Below are 18842 nucleotides of genomic sequence, written 5' to 3'. Positions count from 1 at the left end.
AACAGCGCGTGACTCAAGATGAACTTTTGCGGATCAACAGCAAAGACAAATGCAAATCGCTGAATATTCTCTAAACATTTGATGTCAAATAAATGTACTTTACGAAATGTACAATCTTGCTGTTTGCTTTTAAATCACAGTTTCATATTCCGAATTGTGGCGCGCTGTGTTGTGAGATGATCTGTGTTGTTTTCTGGATTCTGTATGAAGTCGCATAGGAGCAGTGTTGGCAACTCCTTAGTAAGAAAAGTAGCTATTGGCCGTCATAAAAGTAGCTAGAAGTAGCTAAATGACGTCATTACCTAATTTGCATAATTCACCAGGTGCATGATGGGTGATTGCCGAGGGCATGGTTGTTATAGCCTCTCTTTGAGCTCACCCCTTTTTTGTAATGAAAGTCGCGAATGCACAGATGCAAACTCATTACATCCATATGCATACATTCACATGCAAATGCAGTAGTATTTAAATAAACCCCACAATGATTAGGTTGTTCTGTTGTCGCTTCTTAAACGTGTACTGCCATTTTTAATATGCTAGTATTTTATAATCCATAATGCCTCGTTGTTGGAACAGCCTTCCGATTATCAGTGCGACCATAGTGCTTCTTTAACCATAAACCAACACCCTGTGAAGCGCAAAGGAACAGCGCATGACTCAAGATGAACTTTTGCGGATCGACAGCAAAGACAAATGCAAATCGCTGAATATTCTCTAAACATTTGATGTCAAATAAATGTACTTTACAAAATGTACAATGTTGCTGTTTGCTTTTAAATCACAGTTTCATATTCCGAATTGTGGCGCGCTGTGTTGTGAGATGATGTTTGTTGTTTTCCGGGTTCTGTGTAAAGTCGCGTAGGACTGGAGACGACTGGGCGCGTTTGGCTACGCACCCTGTAATGTCACGGAGAGAGACAGGGAATATGAATGCTTTGATAATATCAGGCTTAGGGGCGGGAGATTTGATTTAGTGTCGCAAAAACAGGTCAGCCAGGTCGATGGGGCAAGTGATAGGATTATCACATAATGTCGGCGCACAGCAGCCTGATTTATTGTTTGTTTAGTGGACAAAAAGTCGGGTAAGGCCCATAGGAAATTGTAATGTCAGCAGACATAAGGAGGGTTCTTAGAACACTTTCAACCTGACAACGAACAATACGAACAGCGTTCTCAGAACACCCCCATTTTGTTTAATTGCAAACATTTCAGGACACAGCGAGTGTTCTTAGAACACATTCAACTTGCCAGAGTACAATACGGACAGCGTCGTCAGGACACCCCCATTTTGTTTATGTACGAACATTTAAGGACACTGCGAGTGTTCTTAGCTCAATTTTAGCTTGCTTGCGAACAAAACGGACACATAGTCCGTCCTCAGAACACCCCACCATTTAGTTTATATAGAAAATTTCAGAACAGCCGTGTTCTCCGCAGACAAATCGAACACAACAAAAGCGTCTAGCACATAAAAAAGACAGAACATTGAACCTATCTCACACTCTCCCACCCTCCCCAAACACTCTTACACACCAACACACGCCACTAAATACAATTTTTAATCCAAGTTTCACCGCGCTGTCCGCGGTCATCGGCGAATGCAAGATGGCGGGCGCCACAAAAAATCTGACGCGCTTCACGCACTACGCCGTCCAATCAGTGAACACTTCGCATGTCCGCGGACATCACGCAAGCCGCTTGGCCAATCCGGGCGCTGTCCGCGGAGCGAACAGTGAAGTCCGTCCGCGGAGTGAACGGAGATATCACTAATTTTTTTGCCTTACATTTTGGTCATTTTAAAAAAAACTACTGGATGGATTTACACCAAATTTGCAAAAGCATGCTTTCAGGACCAAGCCCCCGCTCCTGCCGCAAATTTGGTGTAAATCCGTCCAGCGGTTTGGGCTGTAGGCGTGCGCAAAGTTTTTTCCCGTTATGTCTATGGGAAAAAACTAAAGTTTTGGGACCCCCCCTATAACTTTGCCCCCCCTGGACCAAACCTCTCCAAACTTTGCAATTCAGAGTGGGCCATATACTTTTTTTGCAAAGTTTGGTGAGGATTCGTCCAGAGGGAGCTAAGTTATAAGCCACCCAAAAAATGCTCTTCCTATGGAAACACCAACTTAACCATAACTACATGGACGCTAGCGTGTCCATGTAATATAAATATATATATTTCAGTGAAAAGTTCCTTAAAGTGGCGCACAGGTCTACTTAAAGCGGGTGCTGGTGTGGGTCAAGGAAACCGTAAACTTATGTAAACAATGCCGTGTTGAGAGGAGAAAGTGACATCATGAATGGCACCTACTACTCCACACAACTTCAGAAAATACAAGCACTCAAACCCAAATATAGTGCTTAAAACATAACTTTTATTGGTAATACAACATAGTCATTAAAACAATAAAAGTAAGCATGGACTTACTGCACTGGATGCAGGGCTTCAAAACAACTGTTCTAGTGCCATGTTCTAGTGCCAGGGCCGTGTAGTTATGGTCAAGTCGCTAAACTCATAAGAAGACCACTTTTTCGGCAGCTTATTACTTCGCTCCCCCTGGAGGAATCATCACCAAACTTTGCAAAAAAAGTATATGGCAGGCTCTGAATTTTTTCACCAATGCACGGCTACAGGCCGAACGGCTGGACGGATTTTCAACAAATTTGCGGCAGGAGCAGGGGGTGGCTTGGGTCAGAAAGCATGCTTTTGTGTGTTTGGTTGAAATCCGACCAGTACTTTTGTTGCAAAGAACTGAAATGTATGTCCCAAAAAATGAGTGACATCTTGCTCCGCTCCGTGGACCCATTTCTCTGTTCGCTCTGCCGGCCGAAGTCTCATTGGCCTGTGGTACACCGTGATGTCGGCGAACATTGGCCTCGGCCGGTGGTTGGTGGAGGGAAGCGTGCTGTGCATCAAAGGTTATGGGAAACGCTGCCATGGTGTATCGGAGGATAGTGTTGTGGTGTGTGTGGCAAGGCTCTAAGCCATTGTGTGCATGGCTGGGCCTCTTGTACGTAGCAGTGTGCACCCTAAAATTAGTCATATCTGGCTCCGCTCCAGCGTCCAATTTCCTTGTTTGCTGTGTGGTCAAAATATTGATTGCACTGCAGTGTGCGGTGACGGGATGTGTGTCAAAAGTGTTTCATGACGGCGGTATGTTGTATCGGAGGACAATGCGGTGGCGAATGGGCCTGAAAAACATATTGTACAGCATCTGGTGGTGGGAAGAAGGGATGGAAATGGTGTGGGAGTGAGAAGTGCTTCATGTGATATATCTCATTATACAAGAAGACAGTGGTCTGCCAGCGCTAACCGTACATTCTCCACCAATGCGCGGATAATGCAACAGGCAACAATCTTGTGTGGTCATTGCAGGCAGCCTTTGTTATGGCATCCGAGCTGCAGCGGCAATGTCTTTCTGTGATGAGTGGTGGCAGGCACATTTGCAGAAGTGAAGTGCATTCCATGAGACATGAGGATTTAAACATAGCTTGTACTATGGTGTGCTGTGTGAGGTAAGTTCGTAGCCCCTTCGATGCTTGGCTGCAGCCCCAGCACAGAAAAGTATGTTCACTGGTTGAAAAGGTATGTCCAATGGTTGAAAGTAGCTGCCACATTGTTGCTTATTGTGTGTGGTTTGGCTGCAGAGGAAAAAAATGTTGATTGCATGGGTGTAGTGATTGGTAGAACAACCTACAGTTGTTGGTGTATAGGTGGAGATGGTACAGTGACCAGTCGCGCAGTGTGTCCACTGGGTGCACTAACAGAATAGGGTACATATGGAAGCGGTCCCGGTGCAACTGGTTCTTATAAGTGCTTGCGTAGTGTGCATTGCATAGATTAGTAAGTGTTGCAGTACACTACGCACCATTGGTTCTATGCACGGACTAGAGTGTTGGGAGCAGGCCCAATGCTGTGAAGATTGTCTTGTTTGTTTGGCATGCTTATAATGCTTTGTGATTGGAAGTGGGTAGCAGTGCCAAACACAGCAATATGTTTCTGCATTACGATAAGTGGAACATATGTCCTTGCCTCCCTGCTTTATGGTGCAGCGGTTGGGTGGAAGTGCTGGTGTGTATGTTGCCTTTGTGATTTCTGTCACATGCGTACATGGTCACCTGCATGGCTCTATTATGTTGTGGTGAGTGTGACCTAAGACTAGACTGTTGGGTGCATGGCTGAAGGCTGTAGGCTGTAGGCCATGCACCAACAGCCTAGACCTTCATCACAGCCACTACAATACAATGCAGCGATGCAGTTGTCACTCTGCATGCATTTGAAGTTGATGAGTAGCACACAATGGTTGCGGAGGACATTGTGCACTTGGTGGAACAGCAGAAGTGAGATGCTATGCGTACATTAACATAAGGTGTTCATCATTGCCCCTGTTGCACAATTTTCGAGCCACATGTCACCATTTGCATTTGCTTTGGTTAGGCCCTTATAAGACCATTGCTTGAGAAAGTGTTTGAACACATTGCGCCATGAAATTAAGTCATCAGCATCGGAAAGTTGCAATATGGACAATGTACACAGCCACTCACATACTGTTCAGAACAGGCAACACAATGGCATGGAGCCATGCATGTAAAGATGTGGGCAGGGGGAAAGTTGACAGGCGATTTGCAGATGGGGAGTGTATTACACATGACATGAGAAGTAAAACATGGGTTGTACTAGGGTGTGTTGTGTGTGGTGAGGCCCTAGTGGTCAGTGATGGTAGAGCAATGGCAGAAGGGGAGTACAACGAAGACCACATGAAACCTGAAATGTACAGGGCAGTAAGGTGTGTTGCGTGTGCTAAGCCCGTAGCCCCTTCGATGAATGGGTAGCCACCTTGCACTTCCAAATAAGTAGGTTTTACAATGTTGACTTCGGTGTGCGGTTTGTGATCATTGCATAAAATGTTGCTTTCATGGTTGTTGGGATTGGTTACAATTCTTACACTGTGTAGTACATGCCTGGACCTGATGGAGTGACAACTGTGGGTGCAGTGGTGAAGTAGTGGATGCTTAGAAGTGGCTAGGGGTGACCTGTATGTACCTGGCCACTTATTCACCTGCATGACTCTGTTATGTTGTGCTGGGTGTGGCCAAGGTCTACACTGTTGGGTGTATGGCAAAAGGCCGTAGCCCAGGCACCGAAAAGCCTGGGCTTACACCATAGCATGCCACCATAACAGAGACATGCAGAGTTAAATATGCATGGCTCAGATGGTGGTGACGTTAAAAAAATGGTTCCGAAGGACCTTGTAGACGTGGTAGAAAAGCACAAGTGACCTAATATGTGTCTGGTACCATATGGTGTACATTATGCCACCACCTCGGACATTAGGAAGGCACATGGCACTATTTGTGTTTGGCATGAGTTGCCCTTTGCACCAACCATCATATGTTATGTTTGTGGATTGTGGTATGTGGCAAATGTTCCCCTTCATGAGGACATTATGTTGTGCTGGGTGTAGGTAAGGCCTACACTACTGGGTACATGGCTAAGGGCCGTAGGCCGTTGGTCATGCACCAAAGAGCCTATCCGTTGACGACCGCCAGCACACCATACTGCAGCCATGCAGAGTTGGCTCTGCATCTCTCAGAGGATGGTGACCTTTGAATAATGGGTGCGCAGATCATTTTACCCTGGGTGGAACAACCAAAGTGAGGTACTATGCGTTCACGAGCACATGGTGTAGGTCATTGCACGTGTTGCACATTAAGGGGCCATATGTTAGCATTTCCATTTGCTATGGGATTGCCTTTACAAGACCCTTGCTTGAGGAAGTGTTTTAACATATTGCGCCATGAAAGAAAGTCAGCAGCATCTGATAGTTGCAATATGGACAATGTACAGAGCCACTCGCATACTGTTCAGCACAGCCAACGCAACGTCATGGAGCCATGTATGCAAAGATGTGGCCAGGGTGAAAGGTGGCAGGCGCTATTGCAGATCGGGAATGCATTACACATGACATGAGGAGTACAACGTGGGGTGCACTAGGGTGTGCTGTGTGTGGCGAGTGCCTAGCGTCTTGGATGCATGGCTGGAAGACTTACACAAACAGCTATGTGGGTTGCTTGCAACTACTCCTCAGATTGTTGCGTTTCGTGTGTGGTTTGTGAGTTGTGCAGGCATTGTTGATTCCATGGGTGTGCTCGTTGTTCGCACATGGTACATTTTTGCAGTGCATGGCAGGAGCTTATGGAGTGAACAGTTCTGCAGTGTGTCCACTGAGTGCTGTGGTGAGAAAGTGTGTGTGTACCAGTGCATATGGTTCAACTTCAGAGTGTATGTGCTTGAGTAGTGTGCATTGCACAGTTTAATAACTACTGTACTGCACTTTGAAGTATTTTATCATTGGAGTTGGTGGAGTGCTGGGAGGAAAAAAACTATGGCTACCTGGAGTTCGTGGTGCTGGGTGATCAGTACCTAATGCGGGAATGTTGCATATACAATAGTGGAAACGGAATAAGGAGTGCCTGTGATTTACTGGGGTGTGCCCTCGCTGTAGCTGGGAAGGTGTATGTGCTACAATCTGCCCTCTGAGCATGGTGCCTTTGCAAATGGAACTGTGGGGATTATCCAATCAGTTGACGATGGTGTATTTTACTGGAAGGGGCAGTGATATATTTCCCCAAACCTCGATGCAGTGAGGGTGACAGAGATGGACATACGCAGAGTGCTCATCGTGGGTGATACCTTTGCGCAAGATATGCACAGGTATGCTGTGGAAAGAAGCTTTGATACTAACTTCCAGTTGGAAGGAGTGGAGACTTTTTGGGGCACAGTGTATGAGTGGGGTTTCAGAGCCATGGTTCTCCTTTGTACATGTGTGGTCTCTGTCGGTAGTATGGATGTTGTGATTGTGCATTATGGAGCACTACATTTGGGGTACATGTCGTGCTCACATGTCCTACGTCACCTCAAGAAGTTGATGACAGCAGTGATGCAGATTTTTCCCACTTCCAGGGTAATTTTCTCCACCATACCACCAAGAGGTACATGGGACCATGCCGGTATAATTTGCCCACAGCCAGAGGTCGAGAGGTGTTTCATAAACAGAAGCACATGTGACTTTATGTGCAGTGCTGGGATGTTCTGCACCGACAATGACAGCATTAACGAGCAAGATTTGCAGTGGTTCGAAGGAAATGGCATTTTTTTTACCTCCATTGGCAATGCTGTTTTGTTTGCACTCTGCACGCAACGTGGCATACAATCCTGTAGAACTGTAAGAGAAGCTTTGACGTTCACTCCGTACAAATGTCAGGAGGAGGAGCAATCAGAAACTCATTGAAAGGGATAAAAAAAAATTGTATGCATCACAGAGTCACCAGGTAAGTAGTGCAGAATCAGTTTACGTCAGACAGTTAGCTGGGCAGAGGAGCAGAAACAGTAGACGCTAAGAGAAAGGCTTTGAGGTGCTTCCCGAACCGGCAATGGTTCCCCTCAAGTGTCAGGGAGGCTATTGCAGAGGGAGGCCGCAGGCAAAAAAGCACATCTATCACCAACTGTTTTTTTGCAGAAGCGCCTGACTCTGAGGGAGTTGGAGACGGATGAGGAAAGAGCTTGCACACGCAGATATATAGGGAGTTAGAGTTGAAGGTATTGAAGTACTAGGGGCCAGAAGGCCTTCTACATAATGCAGAGTCTTCATACTTTATTCTTTGTAGCCACTGGGAGGTATTGGCGACATTTCAGTGCAGGAGAGATACCATCCCAAGTCACGTACTCCTCTTCTGGACGCGTTCCAGAGGGCGGAGAGTAGAAGGGGGCAGATTTAAAAAGAGCATGTCGCAATAGTGCAGCCTACACAGAAGTACAGCTGTGCAGACAGTGATCTTTTGGAAAGTTGCTTTCGCTTGGTACAATGCATTCAATGCTGCTATTGATGGCATTTTTTTAAGATTTATGTAGGAGGTGGGTGAGTGGGGAAAACATTTCGTAGCATCGTCGGAAGCAAAGCAGGGAGTTCCTGTGTCGATATTCTACTATATGATATGGGTAAATGAGAAAGTGCAAGCACATATCAATGAAGTGCCACTTCATGGTAGGGGTTGGGAAAAAAAAAACAGTATGCTTTTAAAGAACATAATGGCCGCTCAGTGGCAGATACCATGCGCAGAGTCACTTATAACACAGTCATACACTTAGTGCAGAAAAGGTTTCCGTACCTCCATTTTGTGGTGATGGGTGCGCATGGAAGAATGTGGATGCACAAATCTTGCAATCTTTTACTTAACTTTCTACTGGACGTGCTGTCCAGTGACAGTACACTAGCAGGCTGAATTGTAACATTATCTATGAAGTGTTGTGCAAAACTGACACTGTTAGATGGTAACATCTTGGATGGCATTGGTGGAATCGTGTGTGCCCATTTACCCGTACCCAATGAGGTTGTGCTGGACAAAAGGTAGTGGAAAGGGAAGAAGGACTGCTCCTGCTTTGCTGGGGTGCGGCCCTCGTGGTACTTTGGGCACTGCACGTGCCACAATCTGCACTTCTTACGTTGCTGTCTAATGGACATGGGACTTTCGGGATTATCCAATCAGGTACTGTGGGTGTGGTACACAGGAAGGGTTGGACAAACTGCTGTACGTTATACTCTGCGTAGTGAGACTGGCTGACATGGCAAAACCCATTGTGTTGCCTTTAAGTGATGCCTTTCTACTAGATCTGCACAAGTATGTCCTGGAAAGAATCTTTAATGGCAATTTCGGGTTAGAAGGAGTGGTTGCATTGTGGAATGGTGTCTACGAGTGCAGTTTCGCTGACATGGATGCACTTTGCAAAGACCTGGCCACTTTTGCTAGAGCCGATGTTTTCAGAATCCACTACAGCGGCATGCATATGGGTTACATGTCTTGTTTAGGCTTCTTCCGTTGACCGAAGAGGTTGCTAAATCTAGTGAAGAGGCTTTTTCCCACTGTCAAGGTAGTTTTCTTATCCATAACACCACAAAGAATATGGGACATTGCTCCTGGAAGTTGTTCCGAGCCAGAGGCAGGAAGGTGTCTCATCAACCGAAACATGTATACTTTTTTGTCTGCTGCTGGGATGTTCTTCTGGAACAATGACCTCATTAGTGAAAATGCAGAATTTTTCCAAGCAAATGGCATTTCTTTGCCGCCCATTGGTAATGCTGTTTTGTTTGCCCATCTACAGGATGCGATGAAGAGTTTACTGTAACAATGTCTGCACAAGAAAACACAAAATCAAATAAAAAAGTGAAAAAAGCTGTTCCTCTAGAACAGGGTTGTCCAACATGCGGCCCGAGGGCCGCAATGCGGCCCTCCAACCCATTTTATGTGGCCCTCGAAGCCCAAGAGCACAGACCAAGCATTAGGGTTACTTTTGTACGTTTTGCATTTATTTTATACACAGTGAGTGTTGTGGATGCAGTTTCAGGGTAGGAATCGCAGTCCACACACATTACGATTTCCATTGACTGAGAAACAGCCAATGGAAATACTGTTACTATGCAAGGCAGGTCGTAGTAGTGGAAATAAATACAATAAATACATGCCTTGCACCGTAAAACTATTTCCATTGGCTGTTTCTCAGCCAATGGAAATCATAATCACGTAATGTGTGTGGGTGGAGTGATGGGCACACAGCGCCACCTTCACACATCTGCATTGCTGAGCCCAGGGCAGAGCCTGCGTGAGCCAGCAGCTCAGCTCAGCGCAGCCCAGCGTCACAGTGCCACGTGCGGTGCACACCGAGGCCTAGTTCTCCTTGCTTCCAGCAGTGGGAAGTACTGCTTGCTATATTTTCTGACGTATGTTTGCGGCATGCAGTGCTTTTGAGGTTCCGAGATGCTGCTGGCCAGATACACCGAAACACAAGTATCTAGCTAGCAGTATCTCGGAGGCTCAAAAGCAGCGCGGGCCGCCTTAATGTTTGAACATTCAGCCTGTGGAGGGAGGGTACAATTTGTATCACGTTTTGACAAAAACCTCCCCTTGGGTACTGTTCAAATTGCGTCACAAAAGGAATGATTTTCCAGATGATTTTACCGCATGTGGGAATTAATTCTTTGCCAAAATGGCTAGGCAACACAATCACACCATCCATACTCGGAAAAGCAGCACAGCAGGTAAAATGCCTGGGGCTCTATCTAGTTTTTGTTTTTGCAACTGACGAGTGCTAATCTGGACGAGGCAAAACAGCCCTTGGGAGGTGTCCGTGCCCCTGTTGGAGGAAGGCCAGCTCGGGAGTGAATTTTCAGAGCGCATAACACCGTAGCCCACCAGATCCAAGACACTGTGGGCATTACAGCAGACACCATGAGGTCAATTCCCTCCCCGGTTCCTACAACATGGCCCTCAGCTCGGCTGGAATGATCCAAGTACAGGCGCACCAGCCGCCCCTGGGCGCTGGGAGAGGAGGGCACCCGGCCATGTCTAGTTCTTCATACTTTAAGATTGTGCTCACATTGCATTTCTTCAATTAGGTTCACCTTTGGGTGATCGCTTTTCCACATTTTATCTGTTGAATTGGATAATGCTTCTTTCATTAACACAGAAGTAATGAAAGTATTACAGTAGATAAGCTGCCATATGTATTGGGCACACTGCACAGGCAGCATCAATCATTAACACAGAAGTAATTAATGTGTATTACGGGCATACGCTGCTATATGTATTGGGCACACTGCACAGGCAGCATCAATCATTAACACAGAAGTAATTCATGTGTATTACAGAGATAAGCTGCCATATGTATTGGGCACACTGCACAGGCAGCATCAATCATTACCACAGAAGTAATGAATGTTTATTACAGAGATAAGCTGCCATATGTATTGGGCACACTGCACAGGCAGCATCAATCATTAACACAGAAGTAATGAATGTGAATTACAGAGATAAGCTGGCATATGTATTGGGCACACTGCACAGGCAGCATCAATCATTAACACAGAAGTAATGAATGTGAATTACAGAGATAAGCTGGCATATGTATTGGGCACACTGCACAGGCAGCATCAATCATTAGCACATAAGCATTGAATGTGTACTACAGAGAAACGTTGGCATATGTATTGGGCACACATCAGCCATGCTTTGTACAGGACAATGCTGGCCTAAATTGGGAAGAGCCAGGATAGACATGTTGCTACAGAGGCATAATTTTAGCACAACCAGCATGACCATGTGTTACATCAGTGACAGTGCTGTCTTACACTGTGGATACATAGATCATTAAAATGTGTTGTACAATGTTATTGTCTGCTGTTAGTGAAATGGAATGTTCATGTTCCCCTTTAGAACTGATTGTAAACTTATGGCTTTTTGGTCACCGTTTCTGCTGTTAAATGCACCTTTTTGACCCCATATTTGAATAAATATTCTTGGAGGGGGAACCCCCCCAAACCCTCCCTAGATCCTTATAGCTCCCTCGCTATGGTCGGTTGTCCCCACTATTTCAGGAAATAATTAACACATATACACTGAAAGAAATCACAAGCAACTGACCTCGGATAATTTGATGGAGAGGCTCTCTTAGACACTGACTGCCCCTGACAACAAAAGCTATCTTTGGGACTGCATGGCACATCATTGCCTGTGATGTTATTGCGTCAAAGGCCTCACAATATTGCTTTTTAATATACTGCTTTGGGTGAGGTTGTTGACTTTTGGCTCACCGGCCTACTGGGTGACAAAAAGCTAATGCTTCGCCCCACATTCAAAAAGGTTGGACAAGCCTGCTCTAGAAGCATCTAAAAGAAAAGGCTCTTTTAAGAGCCACCCCTTACAATGAACTCCCCCTACATTGTTTGCAAGTTATTCCCCCATGCCTGCATGCAGCACAAAAGCCACATCCGGGGATTTTCAGGATGGCAGCAATGGAAATGGGACTGTGGAGCCACAGGTATTGCGCAATAATGTTTCTGGGCAGGTTGTGTATGCAGAGGACTGTTGTACAGAACTGATACTGTTACATGGAAAGCTTTTCAATGTCATTGGTGGAAGCGTGTGAAACTTTTTAACAGTACGCAATGGTGGCATGCTGCAAACAAGAAACTGGAAAGGGAAGAAGGAATGTTTCTGCTTCATTGGGGCACGACCCTCGCCGTACTTTGGGAAACACACTTGTGCATACTCCGCTTTGCCACTAGCTGCGCATGAGATTGGGACAAACAGGACTACCACAGCTGCGGGTGTGGGTCACAGCAAGGTTCGTTCATAACTTTCTCCATTACTGTGCGTACTCAGACGGACTTACATGGTTGCTATTAGTTGCAGAAGTACTGTTCCACAGCAGATATGGTGCACCATTACTTACAGCGCAAACCTATGTGGCCTGCTACTCTGTTCTGAAAACGTGCAAACAGATTGCACAGCACCTCTGGGGTGTGCCCTTTTGTAGGGTTGATGTGGGCAACTTTCACCTGGAAAGCAGGCCTACATTGTTCCAAAACATACATACATGTGCAACGGCACATTGTGGTGTGTTTGTAAGCATGTACTTTCCGGAAAACTCTCCATAAATTGCTCAACCCTGCACTTTCCCACTGTTCGAGGGTCTGGCTCCTGTCCCCGAATTAAGGGCTCACGCCACTGTTCTCCTTTGGGACGGCTGTCCGCTGGATGTGTTTTGGGCAGAATACTTTGTGTGCACGTGCATGGGTGTCCTATGCACACAATTACCTCTTCTCTACTGACTAAAAGTGCAGCACACGTGCGCCAACCATTTAGGGAGACGCTGGTTATTTATAGGGTACAGCAGGTTGGACGTTTATCTGTATAGCTACCTGTAGGACATGGGTGGATGCCCCAACCTAATTAACATTCCTTCGCATATGCTGCACAGTGGCAATGTAACCAGGACACAGAGGAACAGATACACATGTGTGTACTTGCACTACGCACAAACCTCCGGTCCCACATGCATTATTAGGTGGTGAACAACATGTGCACATGCGGGGCCTGCTCACGACGTACGGATTCCTCCATTGTCATTGTGAATAGGCCGGATAGCTGCAGTGTCCGTAAGACACCTACCTTTTTCTTACTTGCGGTCATTGCAATGAGGACTATGTGCCGCAGAGTCAGAACCCCATTTCAGGTCAAAAAAGAATACCACACAAACACTCAGCAACATTCTCATTATTACCATGTCCTTGTACACATGCATACACCCCATTTGGAAAGCAATAGGTAGCAGAAGTACTTATTGTGGGGAAATGGGGATTTGCACAACTTGGTTGTGAGGGGAGGAAGAGATTGATGTATTACCGTAACGTCTCCCATGAAACGGTTTTTGAGGGAATGGCGGGCTCCGACATGGGGAAGGAGTACACGTGCAGGTGTGACAGTGCTGTGTCACTTTGTCCAAAACATATCCTTGTATGCAACCTTTGAAGCGGCACAATTGTTCACCAATTTCTCCACTTTGACTTCCACACTGTCCCTTTCCCTATGCACAGAGTTTCTTTCATTTCCTATGCCCGTATGCTGTTGTGGAAGGGTTGCTGCTTTTACTGCCTTGCTTTCCTTTCCAATATGTTCTCTTATCGAAAAGAGAATGTGTTTGGTGTACATGCAGCAATATATATTACATAATTTACGGTTCACAGCATTGTGCGTGCCATTGGGGTTACTATAGAAAGTCATTGCATCATGAGGGACATTTTCTTCCTGCCACTCTAAGGTGCTTGCCATTGCTGTGTTACAAGAAGACACATTATGCTTCTGTTCTATTTCAACTGCAGCACCTGTGCAATTATCAGACAAAGTTTAGGGTCCTTACTATATTGTAGTGACGTTCAGGTCCTAGCACTTTCCAGTCATTACTCTGGCTGTTCATTCTTTGTTCCCCTTTACAGTAGCAGTGTGTTAAGATTGGTGTAGGCAGACGTCACTTCTGTTGTTGATGCATTACATTATGGTGTACTTCCTATGCATTTTTCCTGTTTGCCTCATAAGTGCACAATTTGCAAACCAACTCTATTTTCCCTGGCAATTCTTGCACGTGTTGCTGTTTATCTATGTTCTTTACGTTTGGTGATTGGAACCACTATGTAAGAGAGCACCTTCCTTCCTCAACAGGTTGGATGCCACACAAACTCTGCAAACAGATACATAGTCCGCAACTGCTGTCCGCATTAACATGTTGCCAGCAGTTGCACTATGTTGCACAGTTCTTCTTTACAAACTAAGGGTATCTTGCTAAAAACCAATGAAATTCACTGACAAAAAACTTTGTTAAAGGGACGTTATGGTTATGTTGCACTAGTAAAAACCTATGCAATTCAATGGACAAACGTTGTTACAGGGACGTTATGGTTACAGGTAAAACCACAAAAAAAAGAAATTCACTAGTTATTGTAAGCTAAGCAAACATAACTCACGCTACCCATGTGCACTGCAAGGACTAACAGACATGACATCAAAGATGACATCACAATGCTGTAGCTTGGTGGGAGTCCTTTTGGCTGATGATTCAGAGTGAAGTTAAACAAGCGTTTGTGGGTTTGTGTTTGTGTGTACATACAGAGAAGGAGGAAAGCTCAAGCACAGCATGCACACCTTGGGCACAGGACAATGCTGTGATCCTTTGCTTTGATGCTCCAGTCGGGCCAATCTTGCCCTTTACCTCTGCCACATGGTGACATTGCTTATTCCAGAGCTTAGTAGCTGGTGGACTTGAGGAATCTGGCATGAAGCTATATATAAATCTCAAAATTATTATTATTATTTTTATAATGATCATTATTGTTATTATTAATGATGTTATTATTATTATTATTGTCATTATGTGTACCTGCATGTGGGTTGTTACGGGGCAATACAGAATTATTGGGCACAGCAACCGGAGCATATTCTTGCAGTGACTCTACTGGCCTTATTGGGTAAAGTGAATGGGCCTCATTACGACTGTTGTGGTAAGGCAACAACGGCACCGGTAGTGCGAGTTTGCTCGCGGGTGATGTTCTGGATGCCTGGTCAGACCAGGTGTGCCGAGAGGCACGCGCGAGCAGACCAGGATAGTAGCAACGGTACCGTTATGAACGGTACCGCTGCTACCATCCTCCCCATTCCCATTGAGCCCCATAGGGGAATTGGGCCATACCGGCTCCGGGTCCCGCCAAAGGGAAATTACTGGGCCCTCCGAGGTCATAATGACCCGGTAATTCCCCTTTCGCGGGACCCGTACCCTCCAACCTTGTAATGAGACCCAATGTGTCAGTCAGTCAAATCACTTTATTTCGAATTACCCGAAACAATCTATAAAACAACATGATAAACACATCATGAACAGATCCAGTGTCATACGTATCATACAAAATGAAAAGGTTAATACTACACGTTTTAAAACAATATGAATCACTAAGTACATCACTATAAAAACACAATAGAGTATAAAAGATCATGTTAACATTGAAATTCTCCTTTTTGATGCAGTTTGCAAATAAGCTGCAAATTTGAAAGCCCTCGTAGCATCTGTGAGAGACAGTAACAACATCAGAGCAGGTTTCCAATGTCTTAAGGCGCAGCCCTTAAAAGGCCAGAGAGATAAGATCTCCGTACATCATTATAGAAAGGACAAAAAAAGAACAAAATGAGCCGAAGATTCAATAGCCCCGTAGAAACAACAAACGTCATTTGAATACTTGCCACCAGAGCCTTTACCAGAGAAACATGTAATCTGGCTCGGGTCAGTGGTGATGTATGGTAGGAGCTAATGACTTGATTAAGGCACAAAGCTGCCCCTATAGAAGGCGAAAAAGGGTGGAATTGCCTTACAGAAGATTTCAAGCAATTCATGTTGCTTCCCCACAGCGTCATGAACTTTGATTTTAACACTTCAGCGGGCACTGCAACAAAATTGTCAGGATTTCCAAAACAACAATTCAAATCCACAGTTCCAAGACAGTTTTTTACGTATGTCAGATAGATATTCACTTTAATTTCATAACATTTACCCAAGGAAAACAGGTGTCTTACCAATAATTCAGTTCGATGAATCTCTTCACCTGGCCAGAGGGAATGCCAAAATAAAACAGGATTAAGCAACACGATATCTGAGATGTTGGCTTGCCCAGCTTCTAGCTGGGTGGCGTATGCTACAGTGGTCCAGAGCACACCCAAAAGGTTCTCCTCGCATTGGAGCCCACCTAAGTTTCCCACACCAGGTAGTTCGCTACCATGGGATCCCACACGCACACTAATTCCTCTATGGCTGTTAGCTCATGGGCAACCAAACATTGTGGATATTCAAGGTAAGGCGCCTGTTGGAAGTTATCCCCAGATACTGGCAGTTAGGCAGTCTTGGAACCACGAGAAAAATCTTGTGGTATCACTGAGATTTGGTTAAAAAAAAACACACAACATGTCATTTTCCTGTGTTTATATTGAGTCAGTGGTAGGCCAAAAAATTGAATTGGCCCCAACTAGAGTGTGAAGAGACTTTGGAGTGTATGAATGTGCCATCATCTGCATTGCTTAACACAAGAAACCTTTTGACCCTGCACTGTGGTACGTGTACACCCAAAGTCTATAAAGCAGATGGGAGAGAGTTAATATAGAGGTGAAAGAGGAGGGGTCAAGCACGCACCCCTTCTGAACCCCCTTCCCACCTTAATGGTACTGCTCACCTCTCCCCATTTTCAAAACAAACATAAACCTTCAAGTCAGATTATAGAAATCCCAGCATTCATAGCAACAGTCTCAGAACACCCATTGCGTCAAGAGTTCTCCTAAGGACGTTCTTTTCCATGTGGTGAAGGGCTTAACTCAAGCCTACGACGGCCACGTAGAAAAGAGTCCCCAAAAGAAAATCCACTTGGCAGGAAGCAGATAAAAAGGTTGACACATTGATGTACAGTTCCCCTCCCAGGCCAAAAAGCCAGCTGAGTGTCAGGGAGAACCTTGCCCACTCCTGCAGTCTTTTCATAGGAATGCCTGAGCATAGCTTGCATGTTCCATCCTGCAAGGTCGTGGGGTGATAGACACTTCACACTTCTTAATACCAAAAATGTTGCTGCAGTTTGTGATAAAAGTAGTAAATGCACTAATCCATCTTTAAGATAATTCCATTCGAACTTAAACATATCAAAATGTCCTTCTTAAATCCTACCACTTTACTTATAAAATCGTGTTCCTTGTCACCCCTCCATCGCACCACCCTCCTCCATTTTCCTCTGTCAAAGAGTATGAGTTTGACTAAATTAGTACCTGTAGCCATTCCCACCCTACGCCCCAGGTCCAGACCAGTGAGAGTGGATAATGGTCACTGTAGCAGCAATCAAGAATTTCAAAGCTATCTAGATAACCCCACAATTTCATAGGATCCAGTATGTAGTCAATTGTGCTGCAGAAGCGGCCATGGTTAAACGTATAGATCCGAGCAGACTTTCACTGCTACCTGCCATGCATGGTTCTAAAGCCAGTTTCTAACATTATAGCCCATAGAAGGAGTGCTCCAATTGATGTGGCTGGATCTATCAGACAGGGACTTGTAAAAGTGAAGACCTGATCCTCTTCTTTGTCATAGAGGAGATCCTCATTCGTACCTAGTCTAAGGTTACAATTCCCCCAATAATCATTGTCAGGCCAGAATCCTGAGCTATAAAATCGCTTTAGTAGTAAATATGCTGGATTTCGTTTACATGCAAACCAAATTCTGAGTAAAAGCATTACAAAATTCAAAGAAATACAAACTTAAAATGACAAATTCATGAATAAAAATATGATAGCAGCACTGACTGCAATAATTGTGCATCATATTCTGTAAAGTTTTTATTAAGTAAAGTGACCTATTTCCATTTTTATTATATATATATATATATATATATATATATATATATATATATATATATATATATATATATATATATATATATATATATATATATATATTTACAAAGCCTAATGGTTTAGTGTCTATAATCGTGACAGTTTGAAACAGCACATTAGCATCTGAGACATGTGATTGTTTAATTTCCCAAGCCAGAAGGGTGACTCTGTAAGTATAGCAGCTAGCCCCATAGGGGATCTCCCTTTTGCACCCAATCTAGTCGGTGGCATTTTGAACAAACAGAAACATTGCAGATGAATACTCTTAACAGTCCAGGTTTCTTGAAACATAATGATTTCATAATTTTAAATCACGTCAAGAGCCATCTAGCACTTGACTCTATAGACCAGCAATATTCCAGACCAATATCTTAATTTCCATCCTGCACCATACATAGGTCTGGAGGTAAGCCTACCCCATTTGAGGGCCCCTTTACCATGAGCCCTAGCCACTTGTCCACTACCTTCACTTTCTCATGTAAGCCCTGCGGGTTTAAGCATGAGGATTCAGAATGTACAAAGTCCTCTTTGGGGTCAGAATGTCAGTCTATCTCTTCCAGACCATGCAGACAATTGAATGTGTCCTTACAGTAGCAATACTGGCATATATTGGAACAGGTACCATGGAAATGTCTTGTTAGTGGCAATACTGCCTTGTTGGGCACACCTAACTTTAGTGTGTTCTTACAGTGACAATTCTGTCCTTGCTGCACGTAGTTAATATTTGTGTGTTTTTAACATGGCAATTTCAGATGATATTGGAATAGCCAGCATGGAAATGTGTTATTTGTGGCAATACTGGCAACAATGGACTTAGCAGGCACATGAGTGTGTTCTTATTGCAGCCTATTTTGACATACCCATCATGACATTGTATTCTTACAGTGGCAATACTGGCATTATTAGTCAAGTCCAACTAGAGTGTGTTCTTTCAATGGCAATGCTGTCATATGTTGCAACCACAGTCATTGGTAGTACAGGCCTATATTGTAGGTTCAGACATAATGAATTATGTCTTACAGTGACAATGCTGGCATATATTG

Source organism: Ambystoma mexicanum, chromosome 2q, assembly GCF_040938575.1.
Source record: "Ambystoma mexicanum isolate Mex_15411 chromosome 2q, UKY_AmexF1_1, whole genome shotgun sequence".
NCBI lineage: Eukaryota > Metazoa > Chordata > Amphibia > Caudata > Ambystomatidae > Ambystoma > Ambystoma mexicanum.
The sequence above is the reverse complement of the archived record's forward strand: the minus strand, read 5'-3'. Positions refer to the sequence as shown.